At 49.5% G+C, this 14,687-nt stretch overlaps 1 protein-coding gene across 3 annotated transcripts in view; it reads right to left on the bottom strand.

The window, feature by feature from the left end:
- LOC147895776 (Protein kinase superfamily protein) overlaps positions 1-14,687 on the bottom strand; it is a 151,092-nt gene that overhangs the window by 14,325 nt on the left and 122,080 nt on the right. The window lies entirely within an intron of this gene.

Below are 14,687 nucleotides of genomic sequence, written 5' to 3'. Positions count from 1 at the left end.
TTGACAGCATCACATGGAGTTACAAAGAAAAGCTCTCAAAGAGGATCATATAGCATTATTAATGGCTACTGTTAATTAGTCCATGCAGAAGCTAATAAAACCGGGTTCACCATGAGGGCTCTAGAGACTTAGGTGTAGGGGAGTGGCATTCCAAAGAGCAACTTCCTCCCGTTCTCTATAACTGGAGCAAACTGTTGGGTGGGGTTACATTCACACCTACCTTGCATCCTAAATGCCCCTCTTATTCATCTAAATCCGAGCTCAATTCCCCCTCTTCCCTCTCTTAGGAACTTATTCTTCGCCCAAAGGTCACATAACACTATTGCATGCATGTAAGACAATCACTAATTACTAACAGAGAATAATCGACACATAAGAATATCAAATGAACTTTCAGCATGAAGTAGAGGAAGTAGGAAAGAAAGAAAACATGATCGACTTTATTCCAACTGAAACATGGCGACATCCTCAGCTCTACAGAGCTTGTTGGAGTATTACATCACGACTGTCACAGACACACTCTACAAACTTCACACACCATCTCGGGATCGAGCCATCAGCAGATAACGGAAAGGATCGGCACGAACCACCACACTTATCACAGCCAACTATCTTGGTGAAGTTATTGCACAATCCTTGGAGAGACCCCTGGAGAGAATTGCGCCATAGACATGCCCTGACCACGGCCAACAACCACCCTCGCATGCATACAACTAGCCATGTTATCTTTTAAGTGGCAGAGAGCTTGCCAACCCCCTTGTCCACAGCATGCTCCAGCCCTAACTTAAGTTTGCCGATCTTCGAACACTTTTTGCCAGTTTGACCTTTTTCAAGGCTTCTTTATGATGATCTATAAACTAATATGCAGCCAAAACTAGGTCTTTAGAGTTCATAATGGGTGCCGGCAATGTATACTCATGCACCATATCTTTAGAACAACAAAAAATCTAAATTTGTATGATTGGACTTATTCTAGTCTTACAAAGGTATATAAAAATTCCAAACCAATGTGGAGAATTGGAAGGGTTTCCAAGCTGATTTAGCAGGAAGAAAGATGGTACTGAACCATTGTATCTAGCCTGTGGCCATTTCTATTTTTCTTGCTGGTCTCCCTCTCAAAAGAGTCCCTACCACTTTATCAAACTATGTAGGTACTTCCTTTTCCCCCCCTTTTTTTTTTTTTGTTTTGGGGGGGGGGGGGGGGGGAGATCTTTAACAGTAGCAAATCTCTTTTGTTAGATGGTCTTTCGACACAAGCTCCAAAGAAGATGGGTGTCTCTAATTATTTGACATTTTGTAGATCTATTAAAAAGTGATAATGTATCATAAGCTAAAATTCTTATAAAGATTCATGGAATTTTGAGTTAGCTGCATGGCTTTTAGCTTTTGTCCTTATCCATTTCTCTTTTCATCCCTTTATCCTACCATACACCGACTAATGTTTCGCACGCTCTTTCTCATGTTGCTTTTAGTTTAAATCTTCCTCGTCCTACTGATTGTTCAATCTTTAGAATTTTCCTAAAATTCACTGTTTTTTGAAATATTTTAACATCCAACATATCTTTCATGTCATGTTGGTTCAATTCCTCTACCTAAAAGCTCTCTAATAAGTCTTATCCAAGCTTTTGCTTAGAATCTCTCTGCCTCTCGGATCTTAAAGACTGTCATTAATGAAGAGGAACTAGGGGCTCAACTTCCCCTCAAAAACGTTCACCAAGTCGGACCTATAAGAGGACCAAGGTGGAAATCCTACCCTCAGCTCTCTGCTCTCTGTCATCCTGAACCCTGCTCTTCTAAGGGCAATGATCTGTGTGGAGATCAATGTGGGCTTCATTTGAGGTGGTCAAAGCCCTTGTGGTTTGGTTTGGTAAAGGTAATGTCATTGCTTTGGACATATCTGTCATCTTCAAAATTGACTTTTTATCTTATGTAGAGAAATCTTGGCTTGAGATCAAAAGGGAATTTGGCTTTAACAACAAGCACCAAGAGCGTGTCATCAAAAGAATTTGATTTGTGATCAAGGTGGAAATCCTATAAGAGGACCAAGGTGGAAATCCTACCCTCAGCTCTCTGCTCTCTGTCATCCTGAACCCTGCTCTTCTAAGGGCAATGATCTGTGTGGAGATCAATGTGGGCTTCATTTGAGGTGGTCAAACCCCTTGTGGTTTGGTTTGGTAAAGGTAATGTCATTGCTTTGGACATATCTGTCATCTTCAAAATGGACTTTTTATCTTATGTAGAGAAATCTTGGCTTGAGATCAAAAGGGAATTTGGCTTTAACAACAAGCACCAAGAGCGTGTCATCAAAAGAATTGATTTGTGATCAAGTAATCTCACTTGGAAAGGGGGATCTCAGAAAAAGAGTTGAGTTGGGTAAGGAGTATTCCCTTCTCCCTATCCCCACCTCAACTCCTAACATTAATGGCCTAATGTGGGTGCTGATATTTTTCATTTGTATTCAAGTTATGTGCATAGTTTAAAGCAATGCCACAATATCTTGATTTTCATTGTTATTTATTTCTATGTTAAATTACAATGGTTGAAATTCATGTGTTGGGGTGTAGTTATGTGTTGAAGTTTCTCTCCATGGCTCAAAAATGGGTGATCCCCAACCCTTGGTAGTAACATAAGGTATCAAAGTACAAAAAATATTGTGCCTTTGAAAGAGGCCAACTCTTCTGATGGAGCTGTTCCTGCATGGAGAAACCGGCTATGGTGCTTGTGAAAATTTCTTTTTCACATCTCTGGATTAATGGGGGAAAGGGTTATTGTGAAGAGGAGTTACCACATCTATGGATTAAGAGATAAAAGAGTGGTGGTTATTGTGAAGAGGGATTTTCACTCGTCACTCAGTGTTTACTATGAGCAACCAACTCATATTTCCCCTATTTCCCTTCTTTACCACTTCTTAGCAGGAATATTGGCCCCTCCACATAGAAGCTTGAAGGAAATGCCTGCAAGCATAATGAGGACCAAGATGTCCACATTGATGCCATGATGGGCATGCTTCAGAACCAAGGGGCCAGGATGACCGCTCGAATGACTTCCCTTTTCCCGAGGAGCCCCAATGCTCACAAGAGTCATCTAAGGGAGCTCTTGTCGAAGGCTCTCTTTTACCGTAGTGCTTCAAATGCTGTGAACAAGGGCTCATTGCCTATAATTGTCCCAAAGGAACAAGGTACATAAAAAGCCTAAGGAACCATTGGCTCATGCCCTAGAAGTACAAACTCACAACTTCATATCTCTGAAATGGCAGTGTATGCATGAAGAATGAGTCTATCAATGCTAAAGGCCCCTTTTATTAAAATGGGGTGACGTGTGTATTGTAAATTCCTCTGTGCGTATTCATATTCAAGGGTATCTTGAGCATCTCATCTTTCTCATAGCCCTTAGATGGAGCAGATGCTATTATTGGTATTAGATGGTGAAAGATAAGCTTGCACCATTAGACCATAGAACAAATAAGATGCACTTCCAGCATTATGACAAGTCTTGTGCTATTTGAACTGGCGTTAATAGAAGCACTATTGCAATCCTTACCCGTATCAAAGTCAAGAACGAGATCAAGTGCAGTGTCAAATTGTTTTTAGTTATCTGAAGGATGCTAAGAAAGATTCTGAGCCTCAAATAGACTCCCTTACTCAAGGGCAAAGAATTCATAATGCTACCAACAAGGGTGTCTTATTGCAATGGAATGAAAAAGCATTCAAAGAGCTTAAAGATTTTTTGATCATTCCAGACCTACAGAAACCTTTTGTTGTGGTGTTGATGCAAGTGGCTTTGAAATGGGGGCCGCTCTTATGCTACGAAGGTCATCCGGTAGCATTTGAAATTAGGAAAATGGAGGATGCAGAATTAAACTATAGCTAGTATTAGAAGAAACATTTGGCTGTAGTACATGCTATCAAGGTTTGGAAGCAATATTCGATGGATTAGAGTTTTTTTGTCTGCAAAGATTTCTTGACTCGGCCTTTGATTAGAAAGCGTCATATTATATGGGCTGCATTCTTGCAGATTTTGAACTTCCAAATCTAGTACATGCATGGTAAGGACAGTAAGGTGGTAGATGATTTATAATGCAATAACAGTCACTTAGCACGAGGATGTGACTCAGCTCAAAGATTTTATGGTGGCGATGCTGGTTTTTCCAAGGTTTGCAAAAGCTTGTAGAATAGCACCTAGCACTTTAGTGCTAGACTAATCAAAATTCTTGAGACAAATGATTATGCGTCAAGGGCATGCTCCACGTTTCATGTAAAATTGTAGTGTTGCAATTACCTTGAAAAGTGTGCAAAGACAGATTTTTTGGCCAAGGATGAGGCGTGACATCGCATAAGTATGTGCTTGAGTGTGTGATATGAGCAAAGTATGACCGTGGGAAAACTCCTAGGGAGCTCCGATCACGTTCCAGAAGGACCATGGTGTGATATAGCTATGGGCATTGGTCTGGTTTTTCCTGAGACAGCGAATGGAGCGGACTAGATACCGGTTGTCATTGATCATTTCAGTAGACAAACTCATTTCACCCCCTGCAAAGGGAATATCAAGCACCCAGAAGTTGCAAAGCTTTCCATGCAACAGATCATCAAACATCATGGTAGGCCTAGATCGATCTTGTCAGATCATGATGCCAAGATCATAAGCAACATTGGGAAGGCATTATTTGAAGATACGGGCACTGAGTTCAATCTCTCATCAGCATTCTGTGCTCAGACTGATGGCATTTTTAAAGCAACAAATTGTAGAATTATAGCCTTTTGGATTATACCTCTTGTGTAATAGTAAAGTGATCAAATTACTACATTGAGTGATTAAAGATTCCTTAGTTGTACAAAGGCAGAAAAATCTATGGAATTGGAAAGAAATCACTCCATATTTTGCCAAATCAGAAATGTTTAAGTCAATGTGAGGCATTTTTATAATGTGTAAACCACTATATTCAAGTTGTTCACGTTTATCGTATATATCAGCCTCTAATCCTATGGTAGATTGAGAAATTCTAAGATCTAAGAAAACACAGGAATCCCCTCTTGAAGTGCAGTTCAGTTCACAAGAGTCACGAGGCTAGATTCCTTCTCCAAAAGCACTAGCGTCTTTGTACATAAAGTCTTGAAAGTTAAAAAAATCTGGTATAAATAAATCATCTATTTTTTTTGCCGAAAAAACAGTGCTAATTATATTACTTCGAAAACAAGATACAAGAGGTCAGCATTGCAGCTGACGGGCTGCGTTCACAAATCGGACGCAGCCCAAAAGGTAACAAAAAGTAAAGCTCTCTCTCACTGAGGGATCAGGCGAGTGTGAATGAACAGCCAGAGAGGTGGTGAGTAGCGCCACTGAAGGCCCTGCGAAGCCTGCTCGAAGAAGAGGCCCTGTGTGTCCCAAACCCGGAGGAAACGTCTCCGCTTCTCCCGGCCAGCCCTGGAGTCCCCCTGTATCTGGTCCCACTGGCCTCTGAGGGTGTGTATAATCTCACTCCAGATGTCAGTCATGATCTGGGCAGTCGATAAGGAGGTGCCACCGAGGATCTGCGCGCAGCGCGAGGTCCAAATGTGCCATCCTGCGATGCTGCTAATAATCTCCCAGACTGGCTGCCTCTCCTGAGCTCCTGTGCCAGCCTCTGCCAGGTGCGGCGGGATGCTCTCGAGCGGCCCCCACGTCCCCTGTGTGATAAGGAATGTGGGGTCCTGCTGACATGCCTCGAATAAGTGATGAAAACCAGGTGCGGTGCTGCACCAGCAGAACGTGCCCCAAGTGATCAATCCTAGCTCCGGTGCTGCGCGAGTAAGGATCCCGAAGGTCCACCTCCACACTTCCTGGGCGCGAGTGCAACTCCATAGGCAGTGTTTTGGTGACTCCTCGTCCTCATGGCAGATCTGACAACGTCCGTCCTGACCTATCTGCCGCAACCAGCTCCCCACTGGAAGACCTTTGTGGGCAAGAAGCCACAGGAAGTAGGAGATCTTCCGCGGCCGCCAGCTCTCCCACAAGGCCTTTCAAAAGGCCTGCAAAAAGAACGTGGAAATACCCTGTGCATACCAACTGGGCCGCTGGGTGGGAGGGCGGCTCTGCATCCTCCTGAGAACTCGCCTGCCCAATGTCGTGCTGTAGGCAAAGAAAGAGGTCGGCCCCTGACCTGTCACAATCTCTGGCCATCTCCACTCTCTTGGGTCCCAATCAAGCTCTGACAAGGCCCGCCCCTCCCAGAGCCAGAGTCGCCAAAGCTGCAGCTGATCCTGCTCTATGCTAGGATCGGTCCGCCAAACCTTCCCCACGAGGCCTACGACCCGAACCCTCTGCCATGGGAGTAGGGGGTCAATGAGCACATCCTCTCTCCTAAGCCATCCCCCATAACCGCGAAGAAGGAAACAGAGGAGTCGTCCATCCGCCCTGCGACCACCAGTGGGATGCCACGGGGGGTGAACTGACCCAGCCAACGGTCATCACCAGGCATGAGGATCTGAAGCTCGGGTGGAACCAACCAATCAGCTGGAATCGCGTCGTCTATCTCCGTACGTCTCGCCTGGGCTCCACGGGCACCTCCAGCTGCGTCTGCAAGATCAGCGGTCTCCAAATGTCTGTACGTGTCCCTCCAAACTCGAAGGGACCGAGCTGGCCCCCGCATCCAGCCGTCCCACCTGATGTGTGATCTCTCCCCCAGCTGAAGGCCCTCGGCATCTCTGCCTGATCGTTCCAGATAAGCGGCTGGCGATCGATCTCCTCCTGACAGCTAGGAGGGGACTGTATAAGAGTGAGGCGAAGCCGCCTCCAAACCATGAGGAGGCTACGAACGAGTGGGGAGCGGGGCTGAGTGAGTGGGGCGGAAGTGAAGATCCATCTGAGGGACGGTAGCCACTCTCCACCTCGGCGCGGGACACAAGAACCGACCCCCTGCTGAAGTAGCATCTTCCACGTTTGCCCCCCCGAGGTCAAACCGCGGATAACTAGCTTCCCCAACAGGGCCTGACTCTGAAGCTCTGGATCGATGACCCCCAGGCCACCCTCAGCCTGCGGAAGAATGACTGTCTGCCAAGCAACCCTGGCTCTGGTATCTCTGAGACCATCCCCCCCGGACCACAGGAAGTTCCGAACCAACCTCCTAAGCTGTGCCACGCTGGATCTCGAGAAACACCAACAGGAAGCCACATACCAAGCCGTGGCTAGGAGGACCTGGTTGACTACCAGGGCACGACCTGCAAGGAAGAGCTTAGCAGTGCTCCAGAAAGCTAGCTTCCGTCGAATGGAATCTAGCACCGGGAGAAACTGCTGAGCTGGCGTGATATCCAGGCCGACCTGAAAACCGAGATATCTAGCTGTCTGTCCCCACGGGATCCACCTCAAACCCAAAAACCTCCCCCACTGAGAGCACGCCCCGGGGTTTGTGAGAAAACCAACTGATTTGTTCCAGTTGATTTTCGCACCGGCTGCCGAACAGAAGACCTCTAGGGCCATCCTCACCCTCTCCAACATCATCTCATCATCCTGGACATACAGTGCTGTGTCATCCGCATACTCCGAGTCCAAGAGCTCCGTGTCCTCCCGGAGTGGAAGACGAACACCCTGATCCCAGTAGACCTCGCCCGAAGGTAGTATGTCATAGCCTCGACAAAGAAGAGAAACAGGTAAGGAGCAAGGGGGCAGCCTTGACGCACTGATCTCTCCAAACGAAAACGCTCACCCATCCTGCCGCCAATGATGACCCTGCTAGAAGCTGTCCTGTATAACGCTGAAATACCCTGAATCCATCCTGCTGGGAAACCTAGTCGCTCCAGAGTCCCCTCCAGAAAGACCAGTCCACTCGATCGTAGGTGTGACCCACTGCGCTGAGCCCACCTCGCCGCCTCTGAGAAGGTGAAGACATTATCCAGGATACTGCGATCCTGGACAAAGCCTGTCTGAGTGTCATGAATGAGGTCTGGAAGTAGAGGACGAACTCTGGCGCTGATCATCTTGGCAAGGATTTTGTAGGCAGTGGTGAGGAGGGTGATCGGGCGCCACTGACGGATCTCCTGTCGATCTCCTCCCTTCGGGATGAGGCAAATCAGTCCCGAGGAGAGGCTCTCTGGCATATATCCGCTGCTGAAAATCCTCTGAAGAGCTGCTAGGAGGGGCTGATGGATCTGATCCCAGAAGGAGGTGAAGAAAGCTCGGGATAGCCCATCCTCGCCCGGGCATTTCTGCCAAGAAATGTTTCGTTCGTTTCGTCGTTCGACACGTTTCATTCCGTTTCGTCTTTTCGGACAAAATGGATAATGCTGGGCTGGACCAAGGATGGAATGTGCCTCCACACCTCCTCACGGGAGCGTCGAGTGCGAGGGGCAAGCGGCTCCTGCTAAAAAAGAGTCCTGTAGAAGTCGGTAGCCAACCCCAAGACCTCACCCGGATCAGTAACGATGTGTCCCTCCGCTATCCTAAGACTCCGAAGCTGATCACCTGCTGCTCTCTGGCCATGCGTCCTGAAGAACTCCCTGCACATCCGGTTGCCCTTCCGAGCCCAGAAAGAGAGAGAGGCGTGATAGGAAAACTCTGAACGGTGCTGGAGAGTCTCCTCAAGAAGGGCTCTGGCTCGAAGGGCCTGGATCCGAAGCTCCTCCGAGCCCGAGGCTGCCTGTTGGAGTCGTGGAATGGAAGCGAGGTCCCTCCGAAGAGCTCTCTCTCTGTCCCACCACTCTTGTCAAACTTGTAGGGCTGCGAGCTGGCAAATCTGGCTGGACTGCTGCAAAGCCTGCGCCACCGAATCAACCAGATCCACGCACTCGCCCCAATCTCTGTCCCATAGACTGCCGATACTGCTGCGCACGTCCTTCCTCGAGAAGATGGAGTCGGGAATCCGGCACGAACGGGGGGGAAGGGCCTGAACTGCCGAGTCTAATGATACGAGCACAGGCGCATGGTCGGAAAGTGTCGTCCCTGGAACTATACCCGCCTGACCGCCTCTGCTGATGGCCCAATCACTGACATAAAATCTATCCAGCCTCTCCAGGAGTCTGCCTCCTTCCCTACGGAAGCCCCACGAGAAGTCCAAGCTCCCGTGCCAACGACGGAAGGACGGGTCTCTCCAGCTGTCCCTACCTCCTGTCGCGAAGATGAATGAGTCCCAAGCGGACTACTCTGCCTGAGACATACCTGTAAACTCTGGTCCTCTGCCCTGCTGGTCCTCCAAGGTCTCCAGATTGTTGAAGTCACCTCCAACAATCCAGGAATCCATGTCTGGAAGAATCCCTGTGAGTGTCCTCCAGAAGGTGGCTCTGCATCGGAGGTCTGTGGGAGCATAAATGTTGAGGATTCCTATTCTGGAACCCTCCAGTTCCAGGCCTACCCAAAGGGCACGGCCTGGGATCAACGTGCCATGACCAAAAACTCCCTGGGCTAACTGCTCGCACACGGAAGTACAGACACCTCCACTCCTCCCCTGTGCGCCGATCGAGGGCTCCCAATAAGTGTGAGAATGTCCAGGGAGAATCTTCCCGCAGCTACGGGAATGAGCCGCAGAAAGCTTGTGCTCCTGGAGTAGAAGTACATCCAAACGACCAATCACTGCTGGCTGAAGTTCCTGTCTCAAAATGAGCTTCCTAGGACCACGGGTGCCAGAAGAATGAAACCGTTCACATTCCAGGAGACAAGGTGTAGGCTCATGGTGAGGACTGGGAGGCTACGAACAACTGTCTGCTCGCGGCAGATGTCGATGAAGAAGCTGACATTTCGGAGCGGAGGCGCTGACACTTATGAGAAGGTTTGGAGGGGGAGGCGGGGTCGTCCTGCCCGTTCTTCAACACCTTCAGCAAAGGCGAGAGGCCTTTGGTGCCATGAGCAAAGGCTTTCTCGAGCCAGCTCGAGATCTCTGAAGTAGTCATCCCGTAGAAGGCTCGGAGTTTTTGAGGGGTCCAGGCTCTGACATCCTGGGGGAGGGGCCATGACAGAGGGGGCCTGAGGATCACAATCAGTCTGAAGCGTTTGGCGGCGCAACGCCACCGCAAGCGCACGTCACCCTCGGACCAATGAGTCTCGAGAAGCTGCCCACCGGACGGGCCTATCCAGGAGCAAACCTGAGCGTGCGTCTGCTCTCTGAGAGCCTCCCAGACCGAGTCGTCTGTCCAAGTCTCGGTGCCGTCGCTGAGGAACGTGAAAGCAAAGCTAGGACATCCCTCGGGGCCAAGGCGGCTATCTTCCCATCCGCCCCTTTGCGGAGCAGGAAGATACTGATGTCGAGACAAGCAGGGAAGGTCCCAAGGTCGGCCACATCCAAGTAGTCCCAGGGGCCAGATCTGTAAAAGTCACGAGGAAGCTCTCTCTCCTGAAGCTGAGGCCCACCAGAGTCTGCAACTGAGGGGCTAGCGGACAGGGAAGCCTGCTCCAGTGGTGGTATGGACTCAGGGTGTCCTGCCAGTGGAGGGGAAGGGGGAGGAGGCTGGGGGGTAGGCGACTCAGACTCCACGGAGGCGACTAGCGGGGGGGTGGAGGAGGGGGAGCGGGGGCTGCCCTCGGCTGAGGAACCATCGGTACAGCTAACTCTGCAGGAGAGCTGAAAGAGGCGGGGGGGGGATGGGGATGCACCTGGGACTGGGACTGAGAAGAAGGAGGAGGAGACTGAGGAGGAAGAGGCGGGGGCTGAAGCTGCGGGTCGGGAAAAGGGGGGTGCGACTGGGGAAGGGGCTGGGACTGAGTGGAAAGGGGCTGGGAAGCGGAAGAGAGGGGGACCTGAGGCTGTGGAGGGCGGGCTACCGTCGAAGAAGAAGCTCTCCCAGGACCCTGGGGCGGGTGCCTGTCAGGTCTCTGAGGTGCTGCTGCAGGTTGGGTAACCTCTGCCTCCTTGCCTTTATCAAAAATCTTCTTGTTCTTTCCTCTTTTCCTTCTAACCTCAGTCCAACCGCCAGCTAACTCTGGACCGGACTCCGGCTGCCTCTGCTCCTCCTGACGTGGCTGCCCGGAGGGGGGGGGAGAGGGGGGAGGGGGAGGGGGCGGGGGAGGCCGAGAGGAGCTGGCGAATCATGGACAAACAGCCGCCAAGTGCCCAAAGCCGTGACACCTCAGACACTGGCCTGGCTGTCCGGTGACTACCATGCTCTGGGTGATGCTGCCGGCATCTGTCACGATCTCGATCACTACAGGGAGAGTCGCAGGGTCCGCCACAGCCACACGGACTCGAGGGGCTCTTGCCGTAGTCACCGCGTCAGCGAAAGTGTCGTGCATAACCCAGCCAAAGTGGGAGTCCAGGTCCCTGACAATCGGCCGCAGCTCAGCAGCAAGACTTGGAAAAACTAGCGTCACTGGATGGTGAGGTATACGGAACCGAACATCAAAATCCGCTGCGCTGAATCCACGGTACCACGGGACTATCATAATAATCTTCCCATCCACCGACGTGGGGGAACCAGCAATCAGGTTGCTCGCAGCTTTCGCATTGGAGAGTTTGAGCCAGAAGATGCCCCTTCCCATAAGGGCCACCTCCTCAATATGGCCGTCCTCTAGCATGAGAGTGGACTGGAGCCAGTCCCTGATGGCTGATCTGGAGGGGGAATGTCCAATGACTCTGCCATAAACAGAGGTAAGGGCAAAGTCATTGGCAACCTCCTGAACCCGAGACGATTGTTGCTTTGTCAGGATGACGCGGTAGGCATCTGGAGAGGGAGGGTCCGACTAGGCCTCCGGTTCCGGGCAGGGAGCCGCCATACCGCCAAGACAAACTGCGAGACCTCCGATGAAGAAGAGGCTGCCACCCAAAAAAAGGGGGGGATAGATGCGGGAGGGTGGAGCCTGGGTGAGAAGAAGACGGGTGAGGCGACGAACCGGGGCGACATGAGTCGGGCGGGGGAAGCGGAGGCGCAGTCGAGAGCGGAGGCAGAGAGCGGGAAGGATGGAGGGCGGTGGAAACGAGGGCGGGAGGCTAGGAGGCGGAGGTGGCGAGGGGTGGGGGCTGAGGATGGAGAGCGGGTGAGGTGAGGAGGCGGGAGCGGGGGTGGGGCGGGCGGGGCGGGAGGGTGGGCGGGGGCGGGGTGAAAGGGCGGGGCGGAAGGGGCGGGGCGGGGCGTAAGGGCGGGAGGGACGGGGGGCGGTGTAGCGAGGGGGCGGGGGGGTGAAGCGGGGGGTGGGGGGGAGCGGAGTGGGGGAGCGGGGGCGGGCGAAGCGAGGGGGCGGGGGGGTGAGGCGAGGGGGGGGTGAGGCGTAGCGAGGGGGGGGCGGAGTGAGACGGAGGGGCGAGGGGGAATGGGCGGAGAGGCGAGAGGAGAGGGCGGGGGAAGGCGGGTGAGGGCGCAGCGGGGTGAGGCGGAGGGGCGAGGGGGTGAGGGAGCGGAGAGGCGAGGGGTGAGGCGGAAAGGCGAGGGGTGAGAGCGGAGGGGGCGAGGGGGTGAGAGCGGAGGGCGAGGGGGCGCAGGCGGCAGCGGCGGCGGTGAGGCGGAGGGTGAGGGGGTGAGGGCGGAGAGGCAGGGGGTGGGGGTGGTCGAGGCGGGGGGGGGCTAGGGGGAGGTAGAGGTTGCGGGAGGGGAGGGGAGGCTCGCAGGAGCTTAGTCTCTATTGTGAGATCTCAATGTCGGAAATGGAAGCGAGAGGATGCAAGAGAATGGAGTGGAAGCTAGGTGGGTAAATAAATCATCTATAAAACGCCTAACTTGGCTAAGTTTATGTAAAATGATAGGGCAGGTATTGATAGAAATAAGACGTTGCATAAACTTAAATTCATAAGTGAAAAGATAAAATTTTGCTAAAAAGACGGCACAATTAGTGCCCATGGGGATTCCTATAATTTGTTGATTCCTATAATTTGTTGAAACAAAGAATCACCTATTGTGATATCAGGAAAGATTATCTAAAAGAAAATCTATCCAAGAGCAAACATCTTCCACACTTACTACCTTTGTGCATCTTTTCTTTTTAGAACCTATGTCATGATCTTTATTTTTTAGCCACAAGAAGTCAAAGCATAAGGCTGTTTTCTCAACTTTTAGCACTTTGCATCTATCTTTGTCAAATCTCAGATTGAAAACTTCAGCCACTAGCTTTTTTATTCTAAACTTCAGGTCTTCCAACTCAATCTTTGTATAAAGCGTCGTATCACAGGTTTGAAGGAGAATAGGAGACTCTTTTTCTTGAATGCTTCGAGAGGAATTAAAAAATTTTACAACAGGAATCACTCCTACAGAGTCATTTAAAATCTAGCTTGAGTGCAAGGGGACATCTGCCTCTTTTAATAAGTCCCTCCAAAGTTCATGGACACTAGGCAACATGGCTTTGAAGCAGTCGCTTAGCCATTTAGAGACATCTGTTAAAGTAGTCTCACAAGCAGCTGCAATAAATCTTGGCTTTTTAAGAGTTTTGTGAAACTTCCAAGCAGCACAAAGAAAAGGTATACTTGGATTGCAAACAAACCTAGAAGACTTGCAAAAACTCTGATGTTCTGAGATCAAAACCTTTTGAGAAACTAAGGCAGGGGCGTAAGTTTTGGCTAGCGAGTTAACTTCTCTCAAAAGACATTCTAAGTAAAACTTTTTGCAAATAAAAACAAAGTTATTAAAACATTTGTCCACATAAGAAATGACAAAATTCCTATGGAATTTTCGAAGAAGAGTTTCATCTTCTTTAGAAAGATGGTTACTTTTCTTTGAGCAATTAACCTAAGGGACTTCTTCTAGTTTCAAAGCAACTTTCTTCAAAATCTTCCCTTTCCATTCTGATAAGATATTTTGAACTCCTAAACATTCTTCTAATTGCAAAACAAACTTTGAGATTCCCTTATCGATAGCTTTTAAAAGGCAAAACTCTTTAAAAGAGTACAATCGAAATTTTGTGCCTTTCATGAAAAGGTCTCTTAAGTTACTAGAAAGCAAAATTGAGGTATCAGCTGTGACTACATGTCCTAAATCAGCATCAATAAAGCTTTGAAATCTCTTACTTTTACAACAACCTGGTTCTCTAAGGATAGAAGATTTTGAATGCTCTGAAAGCCTTTTACCTCTCTCTCCATAGTTGAAAGCCTTTTGTCCTAAAGTTTTTACATACTTCCAAGCTACTACTGGATGCTTCCAAATTCTTCTCACAAAATGAGAAAGAGAATCCATTACTTCAAGAGACTTCAAAATTGAGTTTAAGCCTATCTTGTCAAGTGAGGGAGAAGTAAAGATACAAATCAAGATTTCCTTATTTAGATAGACTTCTTTGCTTTGAAAGGAAGCTTTTACTTTTAAGAAGTGATCCAACGAAGTTTTAAGTTGTATATAATGGAGCTTATTTAGATTCAAATCCTCAAAAGAGAAGTTTTCCAAGGTGTATTGAAGTTTAAAAAGAACTTTGACATTAAACTTTTATTGAAAAAAGACCCAGAGACATTAATCTATCTAGGTAGAGTAGTCTTCTTTTATAGTCTCGAGAAGCAAAAACTCGAGAAACTGAGGAAGTTAAAGGAACTAAAGGAGGGGGAAGTGGAGGAAGAGGAAGTGAGGAGCATTACTGGAAAACGGGGAACATGGTGCGTCGAGTCCATGTCCTCCATCGTAAATCTGTGGTACCAAGGGATAAGACACACCAAATCTGGGCCAAGGAGAATAGGGCTCTTCTCCACGAGAGCCAGAGCAGTATCTGGGGAGCAAAGCTGGAGGAGGAAAACACCCCGTCCATAAATAGTGACCTCCTGGATGTGCTCACAATGTAGTGCCAAGCTGGCCTGGATCCAGTCCCTAATCTGTCTCCTCGAG

The sequence above is a fragment of the Dipteris shenzhenensis genome, chromosome 12 (assembly GCF_047967505.1).
Source record: "Dipteris shenzhenensis isolate YYH24624 ecotype China chromosome 12, Dip_SZ_1.0, whole genome shotgun sequence".
NCBI lineage: Eukaryota > Viridiplantae > Streptophyta > Polypodiopsida > Gleicheniales > Dipteridaceae > Dipteris > Dipteris shenzhenensis.
The sequence above is the reverse complement of the archived record's forward strand: the minus strand, read 5'-3'. Positions and strand labels throughout refer to the sequence as shown.